Raw genomic sequence first — 22,635 nt, forward strand, 5'->3', positions numbered from 1 at the left:
CCAGAAATGTCTCAGGGTACACTTTGTTTCCTTTTAATAGTTATGCGGCAGAACACATGTGTAAAGCTGGTAGATTGTAGAGATTAACTGTGCCAACATGTGGAGTACCTAGAGCTGCACCTCAGAACAGTTGTCTCCTCAGGAGAGCAAGCAAGTGTCCACGGAGCTGTTAGGGCGGCTATGGCAAGATATCTAGATACGGCACTTTTCCAAATTAATCTTAAATATCAGAAAAATGGAAGGCTCCTCTTCTTATATTAATAACACCTTCCTCCCAAGGACTTCAAAGTTCTAAAGAGCAATTATCTTATTAACCTTAACCACCCAGTTAGGCAGGTAAGAGCAGCATTATTATATCTATTATTACACTGATTTTAAAGATAAGGGCCCTAGCTTGGTAAGGGCATGAAACTCCTCTAAGGCCACACACTAACTTAAGAGGAAAATAAAACTAGGCAAGCTCATCTTGCTTTAGAAATTATTCACTGTTCATTAGCAGTAAATTCTGCTTTCAAGTAAAAGGAAAATTTAAGATAATTAAATGTATTATCTTTTATATATATAATTGGGTTGTGTGTGTGTGTGTGTGTGTGTGTGTGTGTAACAACAGTACATTTGGAAAAAAGGGCAACCTGGTGAAATATAATAAAAATTATCAAATAATTAAGGAGGCTTCTATTTTTTTTTAAATTTCTATTTGTCAAAAAGCAACATAAAACCAACCCGTGCATTTTAAATACTAAGAACCTTGTTAGTTTTCTGCAAATGAACCATAGGACCATGGAGGACGTAAGAAATACTCTCTGATTTTATGTTTTCTCCACAGCTGAAGAACTATGTTAGTTCTAACACAACTATTGCCTGTTTTAAGAGTTGACTTTACTTCTTCACCCACGCCTATAAAAATACATAGTTTTAAAGAGTTAAATCGTAACATCAATAGGAAATATGTCCATTCAATCAATCATTCATCCAACTAAATTTGTTCTAGGTCCTGAGCAGTGAACAACAGAGATGCTGTTCTTGCCCTCATGGGGGTAAGTGCTAAGGAGAAAAGCTAAAGCAGGGGTAGGGTTTTAGAGAATACAGGGCAGGCCGTAGGTTGCTCTGTAACACAGATAATCAGGAAGTCCTGTCTTCATGACTTTTGTGCAGAACAGACTAAAAGGAAGTATGAGAGCAAGCCAAGGGGCACCTGGGCAGAGAACTGTCTGTCTGAGCAAAAGGTGTCCTGAGAGCTTGCAGAGAAGTGAGCCTGGTGGGAAAAGCAAGGTCAGAGGGAGACCATGGGAGGGAGGATGATAGAGAAAAATGTCAGGTTCAAGTCCTTGTGGAGACCTTGGCTTTAACACAAAGTGACCGAAAATCTCTGAGTTCAGAGCAGAACAGGAAGGGACTTCTATTTTAAAAGGCACACAAGACTTACACGATCTGAAAAGACAACCAAATATAGGTGGCTTATATTTTAAATGAATCACTCTCGCTGCTTTGAGAAGAAATTGGGGTGTGGGAATTGAGCAGAAGTGGAAGCAGGAGCCCCCTTCGGTGGTGACTGCAGTGGTTCAGGTGAAGACAATGGTGGCTCGGTCTGCCACAGAAGTGGGGACAGAAAAATGGGACACGTGTTGAAGGTACAGATGACAGGGTTTGCTGATGAACTGGAGGCATATGAAAGAAAGAGAAGAGTCAAGGATGACTTTATGGCACTTAACCCCAGCAATTAGAAGGTGGAATTTTTATTTACTGAGCTGGGAAGGCTAGGAGTGGAGCAGTCTTTTAGGTGTTTGTTTTGGACAAAGTAAGCTTGAGTGTCTTTTAGATCTTCTACCAGAGGTTGAGTCAGCAGTTCAGTGGCGTTCAGTGGAGCAATGCTTTACAAATACAGAGCTTAAAGAGATCTTAACCAACTCTCTTCTCTCTTCACTTACTTATAAGAATATATAGGCAGTGTTCTCCTAAACACATGTTCATTAGAAGCCTTGACAAAAACCAAGGTCTCCCACATGCCAGTTTATCTCTTACTTCATTATAACCTGTTATATTATAACTATATGTGAAAAAGGACCATTAGCCCTCAGTGGCACCCGCTGCCTTGCCCCAGGTGCCGGGCCTGGACATGAGGAATGTCCAGGGCCTTGCTCAGAGATGCACGCTGTGCTCTGCCCTGCTCGGCTGGAGCCTGCAGGGCCTGAAGCCGGCCGCATTCTTACATGGCTGAGCCTTCGGACAAGGCCATTAAGTACTACACCCCGGAAGAGATCCAGAAGCACAGCCACAGCAAGGGCACCTGGTTGATCCTGCACTGTAAGGGTACGATTTGACCACATTTTTGGAAGAACATCCTGGTGGGAAAGAAGTGTTATGGGATCAAGCTGGAGGCAGTGCTACTGAAAACTTTGAGGATGTTGGGCACTCTACAGATGCTAGAGAATTATCCTGAACATGTCTCACTGGGGAGCTGTATCCAGATGGCAGATCAAAGATAACTAAGCCTTTGGAAACTCTTCCTACTACCACTGACTCTAATCCCAGCTGGTAGACCAACGGAGTGATCCCAGCCATCTCACTGCTGGCCCTGGCCCTGATGCAGCACCTCTACATGTGAAAGACTAAACACGTCCTCAGAAGCCAATGAAAGAAGAGACTGCTTTGGATCAGGAAGAAAGAAGCCAGTGTTAACTACTTTGATGGACAGAAACCTTCACCTGAAAAGTAATTTTAATACACTGTTTCCTTCTCCTCCTACATTAGAAAGAAAATAAACCAAAAAGAACTGTTCTGTCCTCTCTACTCTTGAACTTTTGCAGTGTGCCTTTTTTATTCATCAGTTTATTTCAATGTCAATGTTCCATGACATCATTTACTTACAGTAAGTATGATCTGTTAAAAATGCCTGGCTTTTCAAATATAAAATATTAATAGTATTAATAATAATAATAATAAAGGACCTTTAAGGAAAGACTACACTTTCAAATCTTTGACTAAGTGGCAGTGATTTTACGTAACTCTCTTTTGAGAGTGCTCAAAGCAAAAATTAGTATCATTTTGATGGTTTGGAGTTATTATGAGAATACTAATAAATACATAGAGCAGAAAAGAAATATTCCACAGAGTTGCTTATGTGTAATTTTAAAAATAAAATAAGCCCTGGCCTGTGTGGCTCAGTTGGTTGGAGTATCATCCTGTAACCGAAAGATTGCAGGTTCGATTCTCAGTCAGGGCACATATCTAGGTTGCGGGATCCCAGGTCTGGGCGTGGTCCAAACACTTAGGATACCCAGTTCGGGCATCAATCCCCAGTCACAGGTTATGTTAGGAAGGTAACCAATCGATGCTTCTCTCTCACATCCATGTTTCTTCCTCTCCCTTCCTCTCTCTTTAAAAGGAATGAAAAAAAGAATGTCCTCAGATGAGGATAAATTTTTTTTAACTAAAAAACAATTTAAATCTCTCATAAAATCTTCATTTTCTAGCTATTCTCAGTATGCTTTATAGGAGAAGGCATATAAGACATAAGAATAAAAGGACTTAAGAGGAGGTTCAAAGCATCCTTCTATGAGTAACACCTAAACTTTATCATTTAATTCTTGACTCACAAATACCTTTAAGACAATGAAACTTAAATATCTTTATGTAGGCCCTTCATGTTTTTGTTTTCAATTACTCTCATATATTACAACATACAAACAAACAGATAATCACACACATATAATTTAATTTCACTTTTGCATGGTATTGGGCATTGATTTTGGCTGAGAAATTTTATTTTCAAATATGGGTTAATTAGCTTTATTTCAGAGTATGATAGTATCTTATTAAATAGAAGAGAAGCATCAATATCGATCTATGCTTTAAAATTTATTAGTAAATTTTAATGTTAAACGTGAAACCAGATAACAAGTTTAATGAGAAAAGAATAAAGCAGTCAGACTCAAGGTAATGGCTATAAAGCAAGCAAAAAATAACAAAAATAATAGCTCATTCTTTCTCAACTCCTTCTCCTGCACAGTAATACAAGTCCAAGGGAAAATACTGAAGCACTTACGTGCTACAGAATAAAACAAAATCTTTCCTGGATTTTAGAGAACAAAAAGGTATCTGGAAGCCCTGTATGGAGAAGGAAAATGAGAACAAGAATAGTGCAGTTGGGGAGCAAACAGTAAGAGAGGAAACAGCTGTGAAGGCCGCAGAGCACCAATGCCCAGGCAGAAGTGCCGCTTCTCGGATCGGGCTCCGCCCACTGCAGTAAATTATATCTGTCATCCCCTCCATGCAGTTCTTTCTTCCTTCTTTCTTCCTTTTTTTCCTTCCTTCCTTCCTTCCTTCCTTCCTTCCTTCCTTTCCTTTCCTTTCCTCTTTTCTTCCCTTCCCTTTCCTTCTTCCCTTCCCTTTCCTTCTCTCTCTTTTTTTGTCCAGCTTATGGTTCTACAAAGACTATGAGATACAGAGCACAATTGCAAAAGATTCTAGAAGATAAACATAGAATGTTCCTGTCTCTGGAAAATCCATTTCTGGCCTGGAAAACACCTCCCTGAGGAGGTAACAAATCATATTACCTTTTACTCTTTCATATACATCTTGCAAATCATTTTAAACACATCAAAATTATTATATTTTAAAAATACATGTCTGTTACCTTAATTATGGATATCGTCAAGAAAATCTAATTGCTGTCTGCTCTAGAGATAAGAGAATAAGGATTGGCATTTGGGAAAGTCAGGAACCTTACAAGGTCTGGCTTTCTTTTACACAGCAGTCGTGGAGACTACTCACAGCACAGACACTGAGCACAATTCCTGGCATACAGAGAACATTTACCATGTGTTGGCTGTTTTTTAAAATTTTTAATATATATTTATAAAATATTGCAAATAATTCTTACAGATAAACCATAAGAATTTATCTGGAAAGGACAACTGAAAGCACTTGAGAATATGTAAATCAGTTTTACAAAATGTACCTCAGGATTATAAACCATTATTGATTAATACTCAACAATGTAATACATGAAAACAAGAAGTTAACAGAATTACTTAAAAATAAAACAGCAAAAGAATAGATAATTTTTTAAAGTAAGGCAGGCTTTTTGAGATTTTTTTTTAAATTGTCTTCATTTAACACACTATAATGACCAGACTGTCAACCAACACATTGGTATTTTTATTTTAAAAATACTAAAACTTTAGTAATTTTTTAGCATAACATACTACATACATTACAAGTCATCACATATAGGGAGGTAATGCCAGTTATGAATAAGGTTATGAATAATAATCTCTCCATGCACTATAAATTTAAATAACACATTAAACAATGTGTATAGCTTCCCAGAAATTTAAACCATGTTTTAATTTAGAATTAGTTCCTAGGAAATGAAACATAACTTCTAGTATGCACTCATTTTTAATGGTTTCTATCAATCCCTAAAACCATTTAAGGATCTCATTTGGCACTATAGGATATTTATAATTAAGCAAAGCAATTTAATGGGTGTTAAGTAGAAATGCAAAGATGATTTGTGGGAAGGAGTCCTTTACACCCTTAAATATATCTAAATGCCAATTAAGTGAGAATATAATTATAATATTTCTCTTTGGTATGATAATGTCAATTTTACTTCCTGTAGTATAACAACTCTTATTAAATAATACTGTTAGTGACAAAACTTTTTTAAAGGAGACCAGCAATCCAGATAATATGAAGGAGTCATGAATCAAAAATTAAGGGGAAAATGTAGTAGGTATTCTGATTTTATTCCTCCTTATTGTAATTTTTTATTAAAAATACTAACGCTTGTCCATTGTGCAATTCTTTGTCATCAGTATTCTATGCCCTCTTACTTTTAGGAATGAGAAGAAAAGTGTCCATAAATGACACAAGGGAATTAGGGAGGGATCAAAACACTAAAGGCTAGGGATAACAGACTAAGGAACTTAGATTTTGCCATGACGGCAATAAGAACCCTTAGAAAGGTTTACAGAAAGGAAATGAGGAGATCATGCTTACACATCAAATATATTTTTACAATGGCAATGTGGACAGCAGTTTCAAAGGGATGGAGATGGTAAGCAGAGGTACCAGCTAAGAAATGCCAAGTGGTGATGATAGATTGTGAGGTATTAGGTCAATAGATTCTATTTACAGTGGCCACTAAATGGGAATAGTATGGTTAATAGAAAGGAAAGAAGAAGGGAACATTAAAAATGACCTGGGCTGATTTTATTCATTGAGACACAAAATAGAGAAAGGAAACAAATTTGAAGAAATAATAAATTCAGTTTCAGAAAAATTGTTTGAGGGGATTGTAAAATGAAAATGATACCAAGTGAAGATGATATCAATAGTAAGCATTTGGCACGTTTGAATCTGCATTTCAGAAAGTGTTCTGGGAACCATCAGTCACCTGAGTGACTGGAAGAGCTGAGGGAGAGGGAAGCAGAACGGAAGGGAAGGAGCAGAGGGGAAATGACAGAGCAAAGGCGTGGAAAGGAAGGAGAGGAGGTAAATTAAGCAAAAGTTGAACACAAAGGAGACAAGGAAAGTAAGGAGCCTCACACGCACACATAGTATGTGTCTAAAATTCTGTGGGTATATGTATGTATGTATGTATGTGTGTATGTATGTATGTATAATCCTTTTATATTACATATAAATATAGTAATGTATAGTATTACTAAGATATAGTATAGTATCACTGTCATGGTTAATTTTATATATCAACTTTGCTAGGCAAGGGCACTCAGTTTGGTAAAACAATAATCCAAATGTTACCATACAGACAGTTTTAGATATGATTAACATTTAAATTAGTGCACTTTTAAGTAAAGCAGAATACCCTCCATAATGTGGGGGGGCCTCATCCGATTAGTAGAAGAATTTAAGTGAAAGGCTGAGATTCCCAACCTCCATGCACACACGTGCATGCACACACACACAGGGCAAAAAGGTATTCTGCCTCCAGACTGCCTTTGGACTCGATTAAAATAGCAACTGTTCTCTCGGTCTCCAGCCTGTGAGCATATCTTGCGGATTTTTGTACTTTTCAGCCACCACAATTCCCATGTTAGCCAATTCCTTAAAATAAATATTTCTCAACAATACTCTAATGTTTATAAATAATTATATATAGGTGTGTGTATGAGTTTGTGTGTAATATAAGCACATATAAATATCCTATTGTTTCAGTTTCTCTGGAGAGCCTTCACTAATATAATCACGGCACAGTGAAGGGATATATTTATGTGTTGAAAATACATAAGCCAAATAAGAAGAGTGGCTCTCTATATGGGATAGGATTATAGATAAATCCCACTTTCTTCTTTATTCATTTCTGTAATCTACTATTCTATTAAAAGAGCAGATACCAGTTTTACTTTTAAAATGAGAAATAAGCAATGAACTCTCTTACCTAAAATAAGAAATAGAAATTTGGTTCATGACTCCAAATAAATCTTTTATGAAAACAATTAAAATTTTTCCAAGATCATACACATGTTGAAAATTATATACAATTTTAATATAGAGGCTTGTTTAATAAAAATATGAAGATTATAGGTTCTTTTCACATATGTCAACTAACTTCTATAGTTAGCTAAAATATAAAACATGTAAAAATGCCTTTGCGAATTGAGAGGGTTGTTTCCCAGAGCACCAAAACTTGTTTATACTCTGATAAAATGACATAATATATCTGAAAAAAAGTTTTAATGAGAAAGAATGGAAACTGATCAGCAAAAGCACAGACAAAAAGAAGGCCATAAAAAAGAAGATTGTTTGGGATTAACCATCCAACCACTGTCCATTGAGGTTGCTGCCAATACACAAAGCTATGATTTACCTAGTCCTGGGAACAAAGAGAGAACCAGTTTTGAAGATGATACCATTAGGTTTGCTAATCCTGATGCCACTAAACATTTGAATCATACCTTGATCACTTATTCTGATTTCATGCTCCCTAAGCTTGACTAATGTGAGTCTACTCTTCACGTGCTAACAAACCAAGTTTCTGAGCCGGAAAGGTCAGGTAGAACCTGAGCAACCATAAATTCAGCAGGGCAAATTTGATAATGCCACCATGTGAGAGTCACCTGGGTAGCTACTTTGTTTCAAATAAGTGGCACACCTTTTCATTGCCAGGCAACTTTTTTTATTAACGTTGTACACCATAATTATTGAAATTATATGGTATGTGAAGGTTAAAATGGCTCAAATAACCTCATTCAACTATGCTTTACATATTACGTCTTTCAGCTTCTCTCTCAGGCTTCATGCAGTATTATTATTGGAGAACTAGCATTACTTTAAGCTAAACTTTTAAAACTAGGCCACAGACAAGACTACCATAAGGAATATGAACAAAGAACTACTGCAAAAGAAATCCGAAGTATTACAAACTGATCACTCACTCAACATAAAATGGTGAGAACTTAGCAAAGTCTTCTTTTTCTCATTTTCAATATTAAGGGAAATGAAACTAGGAAACTTCATCCAGATCAAGGATTACTTTTCATGTTGTTTTTATTATTCTAAGGATGAAAAATATTTAAAAAATTAAAGTATAGTTAGTTCCAAGGGAATATTCAGAAATGATTCACTATGAGAAACTTTCCTTCCCAACCCTCCTCCCACCATGGGTAGCAAATTACATTCCAAGAGGAAGATCTATTTTCTAAGTGATTTACATAATGTTATAATTCCTCTATGGTTCTGACCATTAGAAACGAGTTTTGAACAGGAAATCTGGATTGCCATTTCAAGGACTTATTGTAAATATTTTATATGAAAAACAAAAACTTTACCTAAACTTGAAAAGTATATTTAACCAACAGTAAATATCATACCCTAGCAAAAGGCCAAGAACAAACACATAAACAAAGTGAATAAACATGTCACTGGAAGAATATAGAAGCCATCTAAAACTGAGTAACTTTCCTATGCTTATTACAAGGATGTCATCTTGGGAGATAAAATATAGTATCATAAATTTAAAGGTCACTGAATGTTTCAAGGTAATCCAAACATTGTAAGGACATATAATTAATTCTCCCAACAGTTAGTGTACACCCAATTATCTCAAGAGCAAGAGGCCCAGCTATGTTTCATAGAGTCTGTATCTACATATGTGCTCTGACCTTAAGGTATAGTCCAACTTAATAAAAGTGAACTAAATTACCCACTCTCCTTGGATATATTGTACGTTTCGTGCAAACTTAAAAAGGCAGCATCTTATTTATTTTTTAAAATTATGTTTCATACAATTAAATAATCTGCATGTGATCAAAATATATTTTAAATTTTGGATCAGTGGAATCTATAAAACAGACATTTGAAAACTATCACGAGAGTTTTCTCTAGTTCTAAAAAGTCACTCCTAAATTTAAACTTTAATTTTTTAAAATTCTCATCTGAAATTATGCTTTTGACTTTTTAAAACAATGATTACAACATTAACAAGAGGCTAATTATATTTAAAAGTGAATTTTTTAAACAATTTTATTCATGCCAATACCTCATTCTAAAAGCTCACCAATCAGGGCTCAGGTGATAAACATTATCTATGACAGTTATTCACACATTATTCATACTTTTAAAATCTGTTTTTCAAGGCCTCAAATAGGTCGTATAATCTTAGGTGGTATAACACTGACGTCTAGTCAACATGGCAGAGCAGGCAGACATGGCTCATTGTCTCCCGCAACCACATAAAAATTACAATTAAAATGTAGAACAACCCATCACTCAGAACTGTCTGAAATCGAGTTGAATGGGTGTCTGACAACTACAGAATTAAAGAAACCACATCATCCAGACTGGTGGGAGAGATGAAGACATGGAATAGGCTGGTTCCATACCCATGTGCAGTGAATAAAAAATTCAGGAGGGACACCTTGAGAGAGAGGAGCCCCAGACCCACACCAGCCCCTCCAGCCCAGGGTTCTAGTGCCAGGAAGATAAGTCCCCACAACTTCTGGCTGCAAAAACTAGCAGGGGTTGAGTTGTTGGGAGAAACTTCTGGAGATCCAAGCAGTTCCTCTTAGAGAGCCCACCCATGGACTCAACTACTCAGACTCATTCCCTCCGAGCTCCAGCAGACAGGTAGCATATTGAAAGGCACCACTGGCATACAGGGGGAAACTGAAGTGTCTGGCATCAAGGCAAGGAGGTCATTGTCCTTTTATTAAAACCTCCCCCCACAGAGCCAGTAAGCTAGTGCCATATATGAGACTCCATCAACCTGGCTAACACTGTTTGTTATGCCATGGAGATCCTAGAGACTCTGTTCCACCCAACCTATGGGTCCACACAAGCTGCTTTTCCATGTGAATAGCTGGTCTTGGCTCATGCTTCACAACTTCCTAAATCTTCCCAAACAAGCAACAGCTGGCCTCACTGAGCTCCAGGTGTGGCACCAGCAGCAGCCAGCCAAGATTCACACCTTGGCTTCAAATGAGAATCTCCAAGCCCAGCACAAGTAGCAGCCGTCTCAGATTGCTTTATAGCTCAGGCAGGGTGCCCCAGGCAAAACAAAGTAGGACTGACTCTGCCTTGTACCACCTGAGAAACCCCAGAGCCTGCGCACCCGGTGGGCAGCTGCAGACCACATCAGAGTGCTACCACCCTGCCCCTGCACAGCTGGTCCTCCATTCCTCCATGGATCCTTGCAGCTAAATGGCCTGGGTAAACCCCTCCCATTGAGCCACCAACAGCAATCAAGGCTCAACTACAAGAGGAGGATGTATTCAGCCCACATTAAGGGTGCACCTCGAGTACTCAGCTTGGGTGATAGGGGAGGCTGTGTCACTGGACTCTACAGGACACCTACTATATTAGGCCACACTACGAAGACACAGTCAGAGCAGCTCTGCCTAATACATACAAACACAGGCAGACTTCCAAAACAAGGAGACAAAGAAACATGGTCCAAAGGAAAGAACAGTTCAAAACTCCAGAAAAAGAGTAATATGAAATGGAGATTAAGTATCTATCAGATGCAGAGCTCAAAACACTGGTTATAAGGATGCTCAAGGAACTTAGTGAGGACCTCAACAGCACAAAAAAGATAGTCAGAAATAAAGGATATACTAACTGAAATAAACAATTTACAGGGCAACAACAGCAGAGTGGATGAAGCCAAAAATCAAATCATTCTCGGATTTGGAATATAAGGAAGCAAAAAACAACCAATCAGAACAACACAAAGAAAAAAGAATCCCCCCCGCAAAATATGAGGAGAGTACAAGCAGCCTCTGGGACAATTTCAAGAGGTCCGGCATTCACACCATAGGGGTGCGGGAAGGAGAAGAGAAAGAGCAGGAAATTGGAAATCTATTTGATAAAATAATGAAAGAAAACTTGCTTAATTTGGTGAAGGAAATAGATGTGCAAGTCCAGGAAGCACCAAAAATCCCAAACAAGATGGATGCGAAGAGGCCCACTCCAAGACACATTACTATTAAAATGTCAAAGGTTAAAGATAAAGAGAGACTCTTAAAAACAAGAGAAAAGAAGTTAGTTATCTACAGGAGAGTTCCCATAGGAATGTCAGCTGATTTCTCAAAAGAAACTTTGCAGGCTAGGAGGGACTGGAAAGAAATATTCAAAGTCATGAAAAGCAGGGACCTACAGCCAAGATGATTCTAACCCAGTAAAGTTATCATTTATAACTGAAGGGCGCAAAAAAGAGCTTCCCAGACAAGAAAAAAACTAAAGGAGTTCATCATCACCAGACCATTGTTTTATGATATGTTAAGGGGACTTATTTTTTAAAAAGATCAAAATTATGAACAATAAAATAGTAACAAATATATCTCTATGAACAATTGAATCTGAACATCAAACTAAGCAAATAAGAACAGAGATAGAATCATGGATACAGAGAGCGCTTTGATGGTTGCCCAATGGGAGGGAGGTGTAGGGGAATGGGAGAAGAGGTGAGGTGATTAAAAAGTACAAATAGGTAGTTTCAGAATAGCCACGGTGATGTAGAGTATAGAAAATGGAGTAGCCAAAGAACTTATACACATGAACCATGGACACGAACAATGGTGGGGGGTTGCCTGAGGGTATAGGGGGGTCCTGGTTGGAGGGGGGCAACGAGGGAAAAATCAGGACAGCTGTAATAGTATAATCAGTAAAATTATAATTTAAAAAGTAACTTAAAATTAAAAAAACCTTCAAGTAATAAATTTGTGGAAATGAATGTGACAAGTACTGAGAATGTATACATAAAAAAAATTGTAGGCTCATAGGCAAGTTCATGTTTTGATCTACTGGATATGGGTGCAGATGATATAAGAAAATGTGTTGTCACTGTAGTAGGTTACTCAGCAGACTTAAAGGACTTAAAACTTTTGAAAATTTAAATTTTGTAAGTTTTAGGCAATTAACTATAAAGGGTTAACTTAAGAGTTAAACATCCATGGATTCCTGAGCATGGGCCTAATGTTTTGAAATATGCCCTAGTCTTACAATAACCCCTAAGAAGTCAGCTCTAGATACTCGCATGTGAGGGAGGAGAGAACCAACTTGAAGGGATTTAGGCTGTGCTTCTCAAAGGCCCTAGACCAGGAGCATCGGATATCATTTGGGAACATTTTAGAAATGCAAAATCTCAGACCTACTGTAGATTTACTGAACCAGGAACCCCGGGGATATGGTCAGCAATCTTTTCTTTTTCTTTTTTTCTTGTTCTTTTTTTTTTTTTTTAATCAAGCTCCTCGGGTGATGCTGTATACTAACATTTAGAACAATGTGGCAGCTGAGGGAATTTGTATTAAAACTGCCCATCTAATAATCCATGAAACTAAGGGGGGACCAAGTAGACCTGCCCCTTTTAAGGCCCAAGCTTTAAGCCAGAACCCTATACATGGCCTTCAGTTAAAGGCAACCCCTATTTGTTTCAATCCCGTATTTCTTTCTAAACTGGGTTTCATTAAAGAGAGTGTATTGAACATAATAGAAACTTTGATGTTACAGAATCTTACAATGCCTCAAGGTCAGTATTCTGACAAATGTTCACCTGTCATGTAAAACACAGGAAACGTTTCTGATATATTGTCAAGATGTGAGATTGAAATATCCGATTCCTCCAACTCCTAGCTGTTGGTCTGGCCAGACTAACTTTCTATCCCACGTTTCTCAATGTAAAAGCAGCCTTCATTCAAGGGCGGAGGGGAGCTTTTTTAGGACTGGAACTCTGGTAAGGACAGGGTGATTTAAAGTTGGAAGCAAGGAGAACTGGGGACATTCATTCTTTTACGGGACACACAACAGGAAACCAGGAGCAACCGTACGGGCCCCACACCTCTAATACAGTTCTCTCTTTACCCCTTCAGTCATCCCAGACCCTCCTCCACCAAGATTAAAAGAAGACTGATGAACTATGCCGCTACCTACACCGTTGCCACAGATCATCCCTGACAATGGGACCGAATGGTGCTAGTGAGTCTCAGGAGCTGCAGCTCCTCAGAAAACGGGAACCTGAAAACAGTGTGGGTGAGTGTCCACAGCACTTTGATTAAAGGAATTCATAGGCATGGATAACCCTAAAAGTAAGGTTTTCTATAATTTAGATAGTAATGAAGAGAGTATCAAATATCGACAATCATTACCTCAGGACATTCTGAGAGCTGCTTTTAAATGTCCCAAACTCTTCCTTTTTTCTCAACATGCATAAACCACTCATTCATTCAACATCTGTTGAACTCTGTTCTGTGCCATGCGGGGTTCCCAGAGGCTTGCAGGAAGGCAGAGAGACTAGTGGCAGACCCTTGAACTAGTGCAAGAGAAAGTGACTCACGTCAGGATGGACCCAGTATTAGGTCATGTCAGGAGAACAGTATTAGGCTAAGTTGGGGTGTGTTTGGAAGTAGTCTTGCTGATGGATGAAATGTAAGGACAGAGAACTGGAGATGTAGGTTTCAAAAGAAGTGCAATTATTGGTGGTGTGGACTCTAATTTGGGACCAAGAAAATGTGGAAGAAAAAATTACTGTAGGTAGGGAGATCAGTGAACTAAAAAGCGAAGGTGCAAAATGGATTATTCTATGTTACATCTTCAAGATGGTGATAAACATCGGATTAAAAGGAAAAACAATAAAGGGTTAACATTATTACTGCATAAAGGAGAGGAATTGGGTGATGTCAGTACACGACAGCAGCGAGGAAGGGCATTGAAAGGTAGAGTCTTCTTAAATGAACTTCAGCAAATCAGGGTTTTTGGAAAAGGAGGAAAAAGAAATATTTGTTGTTACCTCATGTGTTTTGAGTGGGGAAAAAAATGCAGAGAACCACTGCTTCAAGAACACAATGATGTCCCTAGTTATTCTGGTCAAACTGTGGTTGAAAACGTTCTCCTTGATTCAGAGGAAATGATGGATTTCTTTCCCCCTAAAGGATCTTTACCAGGAAACTAACGGAGATGAACAAAACAAAATAATAGTAGTAATAAAGGCACAAACATGAATAAGCTGAAAGATGAAACATCCTTCAACATAGGTAACTTTAAGCACAGACTGAACTGGCTGAAACTAGGACCAAGCAGTCCACTCGGATTAATTTCCCTCACCCAGATCCCACTACTTCAGCTAAACTCAGCCCCAGGGCTTGGCAGGTACTGGCCCTCAAGGCGGCGTCTCTGGCTTCCCTCTTCTGCTCAAAGGACCCCTCACTCCAGCACATGCTGCCTCTTCCCGGAGGAAGTACTTTCCCAGTTGCCCCAAACTCCTCCTCCAGTTTGTTTTCCCTCCAGATTTATTGAGGCATAATTGACAAATAAAAATTGTAAGATGTTTTAAAGTATACAGCATGATTATTTGATATACGTATGCATCATGAAAGGGTTCCCCCCATCTAGTTAATTAACACATCTATCATCTCATATATTTATGGCGGGGTTTTTTTGGTGAACCTTTAATTGTCTTAGCAAATATCAATTATACAATACAGTGTTATCACCTATAGTAACCAGGTTTTACATTAGATTCTCAGACTTTATTTGCTGGAGGAAACAGAGAGGTTGGTAAAATAGAACAGTTTCCTCCTCTAGTTTTGAAGCCATCAGGGCGGAAGGATCCCAGGTGGTTGCACCTGAACTGCCTTTACTAAGTAAATTCTAGCTACCTTTCCTCATATATGGATTATACTTAGTTTCACTAAGGGGTCTGTGGGTTTCTTTTTCTGTGTTTTTTCACCAAATCACCTTACCCATTCTTTTGCCCTGACTGTCATATCAATGCTGATGAATTTCCAATGGATATCTCTGGTCCAACTCTACCAATTTCCCACTCAAACTGCATAAGAATATTAAATGTACAAATCCAAACTCCTTACCTTCTCATTCAGAAATCCCGTTACCCTTCACATCTCCTGTGTCTTTGAAAAATGACATTACCCTCCTTAGTTTCCAAAGCTAGACAGTGTCATTTCTGGATTAAACATTTGCCTTTACTCCCTCATTCAATGAGTCAATCACCCTGAGAGAGTCAATTGATATAACTGCAAAATTTCTGCCATTTCTGCTACCACTTCCCTGCCCTCTGATTGCCCCTGCACACAACAACCTGCCAACAGGTCCTCTAACTCTGATACATCCTTGCACACCAAGCTTTCATTTTCTAAAACATGACTTTTAGTCTATTACATCCTGTGATTTAAAAGCTTTGATGACTCTTATTATAAAGTTCTAACTTCTTACTATGGTTATACAAAGTCCCACATAACAAATCACCATGAATCCTAAGCCACTGCCACATCCTGGATACAGCATGTCTTTGCTTTTTTGACTTGTCATCTGCAAGATGGAAAAAAAAAGAAAAGAAAAAAAAAAACCCTTTCCCTAACTCATCCTTCAGGATACACTTCAAAAGCTACTGCTTCAAAAAAGATTCCCTTGATCTCTTTTCTCTCCATGAAAAATTGCAATTCCCTTTGTGTCCCAAATACCTTTTTGTAGCTCTCTTGAGCCCCTTATATCTAAGTATGAGTATAAAGATTTCATTTTCTAACTAGGCTCTCTGTCCCTTAGACAGCCCACTATATTTAATATAAGCTGTTGGACAAGTAAAAGGAGAGAGCAAGAAAAGGTTCCCTAAGGCTTTAACATTTCAGAATATTTGGATTTAGAATAACCCGTGTGGTGGACACAATAGCTCTCCAAAGATATCCATGACTAATTCCTAGAATCTGTAAATATATCACCTTGCATGGCAAAGGAGACATTGCACATATAGCTAAGGCTATACATCTTCGGAAGGGAAAAGTATACAGTAGTTCTCCCTTGTCTGTGGGGGATACATTCTGAGACCCCCACTAAATGCCTGAAACTGCAGAGAGTACTGAACCTTACATATACTGTCTTTTATATATTAGGCAGAGTAAAAGATTAGCAACTCATAATAAAGTAGCAAGGTCACAACAGTGCGCTGTCATAAAGTCTTTTCCTCATCTCAAAGTATCTTATTGTACTGTACTTACCCTTCTTATGATGATGTGAGGTGATAGAATGTCTACATGAGAAGATGAAGTGAGGCGGGTGACTTAGGCACTGTGAAGTGGCCTTAGGCTACTGCTGACCTGACAGTAAGGATTCTTTTATCACAAGCACTGTGATACCACACAGTTGATCTGATGGCCTACAGGCTACTGATTGACTAATCTGCAGGGATCCTTACTGGACAAAGGGATGAGATGGAACAAGAGAGCTCAAGATTTTATCACAATTGAGAATGGTGCACAATTAAAAATTTATGAATTGTTTATTTCTGGAATTTTACATTTAATATTTTTAGACCACAGTTGACCACAGTAACTGAATTCTCAAAAAGAGAAACTGCGGAGAAGCGGGGGACCACAGCACGTGACTATGTAGGTGGGCCGAATCTAACCAGAGGAGTTCGTAAAAGCAGAGGATGTTACCTGATTGGCATCAGAGAGATGCAACAGAAGCCACTGAGGCTCTGAGCATGGAAGGATCTCAGGCAGCTCCCGGTGGATGGGGCCACCAGGAAAGCAAGGGATGAATAAAGGTAACCTCTAGGGGCAAAGACTAGCTTCTGACTCAGAGAAGCAAAATAACATGGACCTCATTCCCTCTACCACAACCACAAGGATCTCAGCTTGGCCAACAACCAAAATAAGACAGGGAGTGAATTCTTCTTCAGAGCCTCAGTAAGGAACAGGGCCCTAACCAATGCCGTCGTTTCAGTTTGTGGAACCCCAAGTATAGGATCTGACTGAGTGCACTCAGACTTCTGACCTGGATAACAGTGAAATAAGTTTGTGTCATTTCGCTGCTTCATTTGTGGTTATTTGTCAAGGTAACAACAGGAAATGAATAGAATGAATTTAAGGAGGCAGTTTTTATCAAGGATTTGAGAGTGTCTGAGACTATCTATGTGATTAGTCTTTGAAAAGTCACTTACTTATACACATGGAAAATCTGACTAAATTTAAGTAAGTCAAAATATTTTTTACACAGCCTCTTTCCTACTCTGAACATACTTGAGAGATACAATATAAGCTTCTCAGCAACCACCAGAGGATGGTGTTTGGTGGATGATGTTTATACTTGAGCTTGTAGGGATTCATGTCCTCTTGGAATTCTAATACACCTCTTTTGCTAAACTCCTGCTAACCCTCCCTCTAGACCAGCTAGTTAAGAAACACTGATTTGGAAACATCAGGACCAGCTTTGTACTCTAAAGTCATTGGCTTAATGAAACTAAAGCTAATCTTCTGAAAATAGGATTAAACTGTCTCTAAAAGATCCAGTTTTCAGAAGAAAAAACTAACCATGTTTATACCAGGTTAGTATCAACAAAAACAACATAGTAATTATGGAAAGTATTTATTGACTGTTTACTCTGAACCAGGAAATGTCCCATATGGTGTATCTCAATTCTTTCAAGGAACCTACAGAATAGTCTCTATAACTCTCTGTCATTCAGACAAGGAAACTGAGGAAAAGCAGTGAACTAACTTGCCCTGCATCTCACACCTAGTGAGTGGTACAGATTATAATTACCTCATCTTCTAACACATAATGATTCGTTTGGAACTGTAACAGCATCTAACATCCACTGAAATCCTTCCGTATTTCATAAAGACTGTACTTGCATCTTTTACTACAAACCTTGAGATTTTTTAGGACTAAATGCAAGAAGCAGCAGCCTATCAGGAAATATGCAAACTATAGGTGAGGAAACAGTGTGAATGCAGAACTGGAGCCGGAGGCAAGGCAGCAGGGAAGCAGCTGCAGAGCGACTGCCTGCCAACCCAGCCCGGTGCCACTCACTAGTAGGCAATGTCAGTAGAGGGGAGTATCAAGGGTCTGAAGGAGGTAGTCTCCCTACCACTGAGCCAATATTTCCTCCCAGTTACTGAGGGAGTAAGGCCAAAAATTACACTTGTTTTATAGTTTCTTCATTTCAGGGGATTCTTTGAATCTGAAATTTCATATGTTTGGTTTCATTTCACTGTGTTCTTCCACTTAAATTTCAGCTGCTTTCAGTTAGCAGGCTAGGGAAATATGCCAAAATATACCCAAATGCAGTCATCATTGCACTGCATGCTGTTTCTGGTCCAACTACTGGGAGTTGAAAGTATGAGGGATGGGAGGGTCTCCTGACCATCAAAATCACTTTGGCAAGTGCTACATAGACAAATGCCTCACCTGGGATAGGATGAAAGAATCCACGGCACATTGATTCAGCTGAGAATAAAATAACTTTATATTCTGTAATTAAAATTGAGTGTATGACAACCAGTTGACACTACAGTGCTAGGAGATCACCGCCATCATAAGAGTAGAAGGTCCTTCAGATAGTTTCCTTGTTGCAGGCTGTGCTACTTATGTATTTCGCAAATTCATTGACTCCGTCTTTCCCATCTTATGAAGAATATAATTAGACTTACACCTTCTTCTTCAGAAGCAGTATGGTAAGGTGTTATCTTCCAAACTACACTAAGTTTTCTTATTTATCTCACTCCTAAAATCAAGCAAACAAAACAACTGGCTACAGGCCTTACGAAGAAATGCCATTGACCTTTTCCGGAATCCTTTTCTCTGCCTTGGATGATCAGTTTGCTAGCTCTTAGCCAAAAGAAATAAGCCTGGCATCCACAGTATTTATTAAAGAGAAAACAAATTAATTGTGTAGTATAAGCAATATAATTTGAGGAAATTCAGGTATAAATCCACATGGCACATCCCATAGGAGGTCTATACATAAAGACCCTATATACTTTAGTAATTTCAATAAAAGATTATATACATGCAAATATATTTTCAGAAACAAAGGTAATAAGGAAGATATTACTTTTTACATAACAATTTTAATGTTTTAAAATTGATTAATTTCATAATTACTAAATTAATTACATTGAAGCTAAATTAACCTCAAAATTCATCTTCAATATTAGTTTAAGTAAGTAGATGTATTTTGAATGAAATGTACCAAGTTAGAATCTAATAGTTAAGGGGGAAAAAAATCTCAAAACTCTCATCTTAACTTTTTAAGACACGCATAGAAAATACCTCTTCTTTTGCAGATTAAAAAAAAAACAATCTCTCTCAAATTCAACCCTCTAAGGAAAAAAAACAAGATTTTTTTCAAGGGGAGAACAAAAAAACAACAAAAATAAACTTCACTATCACATGATGTTTTTTAACTAAAAGACCTTTATGATTATAAATGGTAAAAAAAAAAATGACTGGATATTGTTTTCCTTTTCATCTGATTATTTTAACAACTTTTTTTGTAATAAGATTACAATATCTTTACTCTAACTAACTCCTACTAATTTTTTGCATTACCATTAATTCATTTTAGACTATACTATCTGAGCTGTATCAGTTACGTTACACTACTGTTCTGCGTAGCTTCGGGGAAACTGTTTATCAGAATGTGTGTGTGCACACACTTTACCTATTAATTTGAACTATATTAATCAAGCACAGTTTCCTTTGTGCAGTACTTAGTGGAAAACAAATAATTGGAATAAAACGTACAAACAATGAAAAATAACAAATTATTATCAAATTACCATAAATGCCATAGCAATGTTTCTATGGTAAAATGCTACATTGTTTTACTCTTCATCACAACTGGCAGGTACACTGTAATACCAGAATGGCAAAAAAAAAAAAAATTTCTCCTCACTATATTCTTTTCTCTTCGGGGTTAAAAAAAAATCTGATGTTCCATTTTTAATCTAAAAAGTTCACACACAAACTTAACTGCTTAATGAATTATCTTTTTACTGGACATATCACATATCATCTTGTATAATACAGAATTATGCATTCCTCTATATTTTTACCATAAGTATCTGAACACCTTTCATGTCAGGAAGAAAGCCTTAACCTTATACTCTTCATTAGTATCTGAAACAGTGCTGTGCTCAGAGAGAACATTCTAAAAATATGTATTGAATTTATGTTTTTCAAAGTTATGTAAGCTCTAATTGTTGTTTTCACAAGAATGGAAAGCACAATAGTAAATTTTCAGTTGAATTTCATTATGGTTTTAGACACAGCAGTTACTATGGTTACATCATGCCATGTATTAAATCTTGATGGCTATAAGCAAGTAATGCCAGTTATTACCCAGAACAATTCTGTTTTCTCAGGGAGACCTCAATTTTTCTCAATGGCTTTTAAATAGATCTATATTTACTAGTTTGTTAGATCTCTAAAATGACTTCCACACTACAGAATCGGAACATCTGTGAAAAAATTCTATTTCTGTGTGATATTCTTCTTGCTTAACAGTTCCTACTGAACCTCACAACTTTCCACAGCACACGCTAACTGCACTCATTATATCTAGTCTGATGTTGTTTGCTCCACTGGTCATTCATCTTGGTCAGCATTTTACATTTAACAGAAAACCCAAATGTTTCCCCATTGTCCCTATTAAGATGTTTCCCTAAATTTCCCAACTCACTTGAGACAAGGTATAACAAAAGCTGCTATAAAAAGAGAATCATTTAATATGCTTCAAAAATAAAATAACCATAAGCTAATTTCACCACAGATTTATAGCCTTCTCACTGGACGATATATTATATGAGTTAAATGTTTTGTGCAAACACATAATCTTAGGTTTGCATTTCCTAGGTTCAGTATAAACTATCCAATACAAATTTATTCTTAAGGTCACAGAATTGCAATTGTGTAATGGAGATATTTTAAGGGTAAGATTTTTAGGAAATGGGTCTACAGTGAAAAATAGAAACTCAGCATTAATTCTGATTATCAAAGGAAATTACCAAACACAGCAAATTCCATTTGCTTGTTTGATGGGAAAAATGACAAGATTCCAGATTACTTGGTTGACAAACCAACATTCCAATATAAAATATATTTAGCTTTGCATTCAAATATTGAACATGATTTTCAAATATAAGATGTACATATAGACCTTTTAATATATGTCTATATCCATGTTTGTAAGTATCAATGGTGGCTTCAACCAAATTCAACTGTAACAAAAATACTTCTTGGAAATGCTATTTTATGTTCACCAAACAGTCACAAAAGGTTACACATTTTGGAAACTAAACACATTCCAACTGTATCTTGTTTGCATTATTTTTATTTAAATATTATTTGTATTCTCATTAAAATTATAATTATTGTAGTTATATTTGGAAACAGGGAAAAAGGACAGAAAAGTATCATAAAATTATTATTAATAAACAAACATTTGCCAAAAAACTTATTGAAAAATTTAGAAAATTGTTTTTATTTATTAATAACAGTATTTGTATGTGTGAAAAAAAAGAAAAGAGGCAAAAAGGGTAGCATTTTCCGCTGGTGTTCCTTTGACCACCTCTGCCAAAAGAGAGATGCATTGCCTAAAATAAAGAGAGAGAGATGGGGACTGCTAAATCTTAAAATCCATAAGGAAAGCTATTTTGCATCTGTTTACCCAATTTATGGATTATAGAACCTAGATTTATACCCTCGCCCCACCATGCCATTTACTTGGACACACGCACATTTTCTAAAATAAAGAAACCATTCTCATATAGACCTAGAAACAGAAACATATTTTGTAATAATGCACTGTTGAGGTATAAGCTCACATACAAACCAGGTGGCTAAAAATACATTTGAAAACCTGAGAACTCGTCATGCTGTTTATTAAATATTCATCTGCACAATTCCTGTTTTACACTAGTGAACATACTCTTAACTTAAATAGTTTTAAGGCAGTGGTGTATAGTGACATAGGGTTTTGTTTATTTTGCATCTATATCTTGGAATAGTGGGATGGTAGAAAAGGAAAAAACATATGGTCTATAATGCTAGACCATAAAAGAACTCTACTGGTAGCAAACTGTGATACTACACATAGCATCGACATGCACAGGAAGGTTTTGCACTGCACAGATAGATCCTTTGCACATCAGTTACCACCAACCAAGAACGTGATTAAAATAAGGAGACAAAATTGCTCACCATGTTTGAATTTCCTATTTGAAAGATTTGGTCTATGATTAATTTTGACAAATTGGGATATTATTTCCATTGAAGTTTCTGTTTATCCAAATAATTCAGTACCTCATTAAGAAAATTCCTTTGCTCTCAACTTGAATATTTCAAGGGATGGTTCCTTTACCACAAACCAAA

General features: G+C 37.2%; 1 protein-coding gene and 1 pseudogene across 1 annotated transcript in view; one reads left to right on the forward strand and one right to left on the reverse strand.

The window, feature by feature from the left end:
* The window catches only part of ROBO1 (roundabout guidance receptor 1), a 390,902-nt gene that overhangs the window by 220,648 nt on the left and 147,619 nt on the right, over nucleotides 1-22,635 (reverse strand). The window lies entirely within an intron of this gene.
* LOC129079943 (cytochrome b5-like) lies at nucleotides 2,187-2,643 on the forward strand (annotated as a pseudogene).

The sequence above is a fragment of the Pteronotus mesoamericanus genome, unplaced genomic scaffold (genome assembly GCF_021234165.1).
Source record: "Pteronotus mesoamericanus isolate MK-2021 breed Mesoamerican mustached bat unplaced genomic scaffold, CSHL_Meso_final contig_82, whole genome shotgun sequence".
In the NCBI taxonomy this organism is placed as follows: Eukaryota; Metazoa; Chordata; class Mammalia; order Chiroptera; family Mormoopidae; genus Pteronotus; species Pteronotus mesoamericanus.